Genomic DNA, 7866 nt, shown 5'->3' with positions numbered 1-7866 from the left:
GTTACAAAGCGTCACATTTGGCTCTAACAGAGGCCAGTAAAGGGCTGCCTAGGTAGGGCTAACCCTCTAGGCAATGGGTTCCCTAGCTGTACCTACTGGTTTTAGCCTAAATATTACCACTATGGCTCGAAAGCTTGGAGGAACGGGGCACGTTCAGGCCCGCAGCCAAGGCCTCTTTTACAGCAAGCTGGTGGGACGATATAATTGACAAGGAAGCTATGGTGATTACTCGAAGACAAGCGAAGGAGGCTGGAATCCAGCCCACCGCGGTCGAGCAGACAGCGATTTTGGACCCCGAGCCAGCAAGAACGGAGGAGCCAGATCTGCCGTTTGAAGAAGGGGATGCTTGGACCTATCCGACCGGCGTCAAGGAGACTGGGGCGGACAGGGATGAGGATTGGAACAAGCGGTCCCATCTCCTAATCACTTTCGCTCCCGAGCTGGCAGCGGAATTCGCTAAGGGCTACAAAGAAGATCCCTTCTTTCGATCTCGATACGCGGAAGAAATAGCGCATCCGGATACTGTTCTTACTCCGTCGCGATTCCAGAAGGGCAAGGAAGGCTTACTATACTTTGTGGACGCGGACTGGATTACCAGACTGTGCGTCCCGAGGTCGAAAGTGCCCTTCATACTTAGCTGGATTCACGATTCGGCCACCGAAACAGCTCACGCGGGGCCTCTAAAGCTGCTACACCGTGTCAAGGAACTGTTCTTTTGGAGCACTCTGCATAAGGACGTCGAAGCGTTCGCGAAATCCTGCGATGTCTGCCAGAAAATCAAGACGGATCACAGGCGAAAGATGGGCGGACTCCGCCCATCTCACGTCCCATCAGCTCCATTCTCTACGATCTCTATGGACATGATCACCGGGTTGCCACTGTCAGGAGAAGAAAAGTTCACAGCTATCCTGGTCTTCGTGGACAAGCTTACAAAATACGCCATATTTATACCGACGCATACGACTCTATCGCAAGAAGGCTTCGCGAAATTATTCATCGACCACGTTGTCAATCGATTCGGTATGCCTGATAGGATTATTGCAGACAGGGATCGTAGATGGGCCACAGCCTTTTGGAGAGCAGTTACCGCTCAATACGGCAGCCGAATGGCTCTATCCACCTCCCATCATCCCCAAACGGACGGACAAACGGAGATCGTTAATGCTTTCCTGGAACAGATGCTTCGGGCCTGCGTTGCTAAGGATCGTACAACTTGGGCCCGCTGGCTTGGCGAAATGAACTTTGCTTACAATGGCAGCGTTCACTCGTCAACGGGGCATAAGCCCAACTTCCTACTTATGGGTTATCATCCGAGGACGGAGGCCAGCGCCTTGCTTCCAACCGCGGATCCCGTGGTTAGGCCCTTCATGCGGGGTCAGAAGGAAGAGGATTTTACGGACGCCCTCAACGAGCATCGCCAATTCGCAAGAGACTCCATCGTACTCGCTCAGGAAAAACAAGCCAAAGCTTTCAATAAACATCGCCGTCCCGTCGAAGATATCCAGGAAGGCGACCAAGTCTTGGTTAACCCTCACTCGTTGGAGCTGGTCGACGTAGCAGGAATGGGTCGCAAGCTGATCCAGAGAACCATCGGTCCCTTCGAGGTTCTGGAGAAGATCAATCCTGTAGTATATCGTCTTCGGTTGCCGGACTCTTACAACATGCACCCCGTTTTCAACCTGGAGCACCTCAAACTGTACCACCCGTCTGAAGAACGGTTCGGCGAAAGGGTAACTCTGCCTGACACTCGTGATTACCTCGCTCCTACGGAGGAATTCGAAGTGGAGGCTATCCTGGGTCACCGTTTGCGACGCCGCAAGGGGGCAAGAGTACCGCATGTTCCTTGTTCGATGGGTAGGTTACGGCCCGAGCGACGACAGCTGGGTATCAGAGAACGACCTCCGCAACGCACCGGCTTTGAAACGAGAGTACCTTCGAATCCATCGGCTGGTATAAACGGATCAAGGGAACACGTGACGAGGAATCATAAAAACGGTCAGGGTGACATGTCACATCATTTCTTCTCTCTCTTCTTGACTTCATCATCCACTAAGAAATCGGTAAGCTCGCAGCGTCGCTGGCTTTCCGCCACGCTGCGAGCTGACCGAGCTTCGCTAACTCTCCTCTACAGATATGTCCCTAGTACTCTACCATCAATCCATTCGCTTCCAACAGCCTCGTGTTCGACCTTTCGCGGGATTCGGGAATGACGTCGCCCTCAACGTGCAAATGTCCATGGCTCTGGGATACCTTCAAGTCTTCAGCAGTACGAGCAATCGCACCGTCCGTATAATCGACGATTTGTATGAACTATGGTCCCCCAACTCCAGACGATCTGTCTTCCTTCCTGGTATTCCTCCCCCGGGGGACCTTACTCCGCCATTGGATGCCAATGCGCGGCGGTACGACTCCACGTGGGGAAGATTCGATCCTCGTTCCGGGCCCCAATACCTATATACTCGATCCTCGCCGATCTTCGCCTTCTTCCGCAATCCTACCTCGGTGAAACGAGAAGATAGATGGTCACCCGCTTTCCGCCCCTTAACGGAAGTTTGGAGACCAATGTCTTTGACAACGGGCACTATAACTGACAAGGGCATAGATGGGTTGATCGAGTGCTACAACTACGTGGTAGGACATATTAATTCCTGCTCCGCTCGCCTCCCTTTTGCGAAGAATTGGCCCGCAGATCTACAAATAGCTCCCCCGGATGTCACCCCTTTCTGGTCATTGAAAAGAGCTCTGAACACGCCGCAACCTTGGGAAGACATCTTCGACAAGTACTCAGAATTATATTTCGCTCTCAGAGAACTGCTAGCATGGGCGGATATGATGGACGTCCTCATGGAGGATCTAGCTCGCGGCCTTGACCGAGACATCGCCGACCCTCGCGAAGAATTCATGGGTTTCTGGGCAAACGGATACCCGCGAGAGCCCCTCGATCGCTTAATTCGCGCCGGCATCCCTTGCTTCGTAGTTTACCGGATTCCGGAAGACCGAGCAGCCAGTATGCGAAATACGACGGGATCCTCCGGATTCTTGGACGACACCGAAACTCTGGCCATGCTCAAGAACAACCCGTACTCCGAGATCCCTCGAAACGGAGTCAGCCTAGCGAGGCTCAACATTCCTTCTCGTCTCAAGTCGGGACGCGCCCCGGCCCCAGACCCGCTCAGTGAAGAACTCCTCCAAGGGACAAGGGGAAACCTGCGGTGTCAGCTGATGTTGCGGGGTGGGACGAAGAATCCGACTATGGAGACTTAATGGACGCGGACATCCCTGAACCAGAACCCGCTACTTTCCGTTTGGAAGTCAGAGGCAGCGACGCTCTATCGGCTGAGGAATTCTACAATATAGCGGAGATTCAACGGGTGAGGAACGTCGCCGACATCGTGCTAGTGCTTCTCGCGGGTAACAGCGTCGTATTGGAGATGGGCTCTGTGACAGACGCTAGGAAAGCGTTGGGTTTTCTGGAACGGGAGATGCAATGGGTCTCCATCAACTACCTGAACCGCGCTCAGTTCGAGGCCATCGTCAGCCAGGTCACGGACACTTATAACCGGGCTGGAATCCCGCCAGGTTAGAGAACGCAGACTGCGTCGCGAGGCGAACAGAAGAGCTTCTCTAGGTCAACAGGCCCTTGCTCAAGCTCCTTCGACCTCTAGCCCCGTAAATGTGCTAATTCCGACTGAGACCGCTAGCGCCGACATGGGGTCAGCTCCCGCCCCGTTGATTTCAATCCCCTCGGAGTCCTCCTCGGGCATGGGCGCAGGGCTGGATTCCCGCTCTGTCGACTCGTTGGTCCCGCAACCTGGACCAAGGACTGAGACGCTGGATAGCGACGCGGTACCCTCGGCGCAGGAGCCTGCCGAGACGCCCATGGAGGTGGACGAAGCACCGGCCCCTGGGGCGACGTTGGCGGCGAGACTGGGAGTGAACCTGGAGGAGAGGATTCATAAGAGGACTAAGCACAACCCGGGCAAACTTCGAAGAGATGAGAGGCGTCGCATAGAACGGGAGATTAGGCTAGGACGTGCCGCTAATCTGGGCCCCTTCGCACTGGGTTCCCATGAAATCTCCTTGAAGGCCGTCTCGCCCCTGCTTACGGTAGCCCCTTCCACTGGGACTGGAAATGAATCCCCTGCCCTCTTGCCGGGACAGACTTCCTTCACGCTGGGATCGCATACGTTGACGACGCCGGGCCATGAGAATGTAGAGAATTCACAGCGGATTCCGTTGAACCTCACTTCTCCTCTGCAAACGGCGCCACCCGAACCCAGCGACGAGGAGGTCGCGGCTTTCCTGGACAGTGTAGGAGAGCCCGGCCGGGAGTCCACACCAGCCCCTCGACTAACGCCAGCACCAACATCCCTAACGCCAGCACCAGCCTCTCTCTCACCAGCAATGTCGACGTCGATTCCGGCAAGCCAGATAGTAGTGAACGGGGTCGTAACTCAGTTGGCTGCGCATCCATGGTTCAACCCCTCGTTCAACATTCCCCAGATCGCCATAGAGGAGCCTTCCGGAAGCTTGGTCACGGAAGAGGCTCCCGACGAGAGCGCAATGATGGAAGTGGACGACGCGGATTCTCGAACAACGTTGGAGGGCATAGCAGCTGCGGCACCCTGGGCGGCCTCAGTACTCGGTCAAAAGCGGGATAATGAGAACAGATGAACGACTCTTCGTCGTGGGGGGCTCTGTGACAGGTATACTTCCGGCTGACAACTCAGAATCGCTCTATCAGATATGCATAATCAATTGATCTCCAGTAGTCACATTAGTCACTAGTCTTGTAACGTACACGTGACAAAAGTCACGCAGCAGCAATCTTAACCAAGTCTCTCATCTTCTTGTGCATCGTCTTTCTCCCTCCTCGTGGACCCGTCCCGACCGCCTGAGTACGCTCACCTGCTCCCTCCCGCCGTAGGATACGGGTCAACAGTCGGGCAGCCTCTGGATTCCAGCGGCTGTCTGACCCCCTTGCCGACTTCTTACTCTTCGCTTCCGCCCAGCGTAAGCCCCTCGAACGACAGCGTCACACTACCCCGCTTGCTATCCCCTCTAAGATCGGTCCCTCCGGAGTCCGTGTATTTTCTGTAGCTTTTATTCACTCTTTGGATCCTACTCTCAGCCCTGCTAGGCTTTTGTTGGAGCCTCTGGGTTGCCCTTACAGTAATTACTATTGAAACTCATTTCTACTATAGTAGCAGTGATGTATTGCTTTATGGAATCACTATATAATATTGTTTGTCATGGGCCACCTATGGGTAAATCCAGGGTGGCCTGCACCCATTCCCGCCAATGGCCCGGGCCTGCCTCGGTGGGGGCGGGTACCCACGTTTTGTCAGGGGAACCCCCCTTTCGGCCCCTCGGAGACGCGTCTGACTCCGGTCCGATTCCGGTTCAGACTCCAGTCCGGCCCTCCATCTTGCCCGCACAATCACCGATCCGTCAACGCCCTCCCGACGGTTGCCCTGGGACCTCGCCTGCGACGCCGCCCAAGCCTTCTGTGCCCGACAGCGGCAGCTACAGACAAGCAGTATATAGTCAGCTCCCTAGCAGGCGGACCCTTAGAGTTTCTTCTCTTTGGATCCTCCCCTGCTAGGTCAGCTTCATTTGTATTCACTTACCAATGTTCACGCTTTGGATCCTCCCCTGCTAGGACCTTGATCTTGGGCCTCCGGGGTTGCCCTTACACGTTTTGGCTAACAGGCCATGGGTGGCCCGCTTTTTACAGACCATGAAGGCCACGTGAAGGCCAGTGGCCACCATATCATCAGGTCTATGGCTGTTGCAAGGTTCAACTCCCCAGCAACAGCCGTTGCTGCCATCCGAGCCAAGTTGGTGACGCTTTTGAGGCGTCGGAGCTTGCCCGGAGCCGGCTACCCCGGCCGGCTATTGGGTTTGCCGGGCCTGGCGGGCCAGGGCAAGGACCAGTGGGTTTGGGCATCAGGCCTGCACCCGTACCCGCGTATGCCACCTGTGACAAGTACTATATAATGGATCACATATAACATTGATTTAAAGTATGTGACTATATGTCTGAATCAGACTAAGTTTAGTCATATTAGGAGGCAGAAAATGGCTATTATAATCCATCTTACTATAATTGAATTCAATATTCTGTGGCCATAATATAGTATAGTCATAATATAATATAATATATTCAAACATAATCATATTCAAGTGATTGACCAAGGGCATAATAATATTCTGAATATATTCAATATTTAATCAACCATAATATAATCCTGGCTAGCACCAGATAGAATGTGATGGGAATCTGTATGATGATCTACTTCTATCCTGCAAATCAGAATAGAAACCAGAATATGAAGTCTAATTCTGGTTTCTGATAGTGTGTACATAATGGCGACCAATGCCGGGACGGGGCACTATCACTGACACAACCAACTACTTACTTCTGCAAGCGCTTGATTGGGCTACTAGCAGCTACGGAAAACTTCAAGAAACCGAAAACGGGGACACGGCAAGGGCTCCGTCCGGCGTCAAGACCGCATCATCTATATCTGCCAGTGATCAGATGCGCGGTCTTGCCTGATTTCAGTCTTGAGAAGTACGGCGACGTGGGTACTAGTCCATAGGAACGCCAAAATCAACTATATGTTTTTGCATAGATGGACGCTGCAGTCAGTACTCAGCCAACACTTACAGCCGTTACTCATTGTGACGCCATGTCAATGCCAGGTTAACGAAACTTGCCTCTCACCATCACCCGAGTCTGCGATACTTAGCTTCAAAGGCTTCGCATCTAGGTACGCTGTTCATTTTTATTCGCTGTAGAGGCTATTTACTCACGATGCTGTAGGAATGACTCCGGACTCGGAACTTGAAAGCTGTGTATTCGATGAAGGAAGCCTAAGCCAGCCTACTAGCACGCGGGTTACAATCGTTGCCCGTCTATCTTATGACACAGAACTCAACAGCAGCTGTTGAGACTGCAACAAAGCTGTTGAGCTCGAGAACGCCTTCCGGAGTAACGTGGATACCGCGTGTCTCGTCGAAGCGCTACAAAATCGTTCTGTTGAACCAGGAATACCATATACACGCACAATGTCATACGTGAATCTGTTTGGCACCAGCGTGCGGTACGCCATAACAGTCATTCCTGCACACAGCTAGATACTAATTTTTTTTGCGAGGCTGATATTCTCGTCAGGGCTGGGGTGTAATTCTAGTCCCCTCTGACTGGATTTGCCCAGTCGGCGCTTATTGCACTGGACATGCGTATATATACTACTTATGTCCAGTGGTCCCATTCCTCATCCCTCGGGCACGTCCTTCCCATTTCGTTCTCCCCCTTGACTTTCCCTGTTCGACCCATCATGGCCATTTTCCCTGTCTCGAGCGATGCAACGCAATTTGTCCAGATCCTGGTCATATTCGGAATCATCTGTACTTATCGCTCCCTCGTCATTCACTCTTCCCCGCCCAAAAAAATCCATCCCTCTTCTCTGATTTCTCTGATTGACAGCAAACGCTTACGATTCTCACCGCAGTGATCCTCTACATCTTATTCGGCGTACTGTTCATTGTCGTGTCGCATCTACAAGAGAGGCTACGCAGAAAAACAGAATGCATCAACTGTGGCTGGAGGTATGGTGACAAGGCGCCGCTCTCGTCGTCTTGGGACCTCATCTCCCCTCCCTGTACCGCGGACAACGCCATATCTGACCCGAATACGACCGAAGCCGAACACGAAGGCATCACTATCCAGCTGGTGCTCAGAACTCTCGCGCAGCCGATTGTCGATACGGCCTTGTCTCCACTTCCACCTGCAAAAGTCCCCTGAAAAGGTAACGCACTTGTCTCACTAGCTGCCACACACGATTATCGAAGCCACCC

Source organism: Mycena indigotica (genome assembly GCF_014461135.1).
Source record: "Mycena indigotica strain 171206Taipei chromosome Unknown Mind.scaff0007, whole genome shotgun sequence".
NCBI lineage: Eukaryota > Fungi > Basidiomycota > Agaricomycetes > Agaricales > Mycenaceae > Mycena > Mycena indigotica.
Note: the sequence above shows the minus strand (reverse complement) of the source record.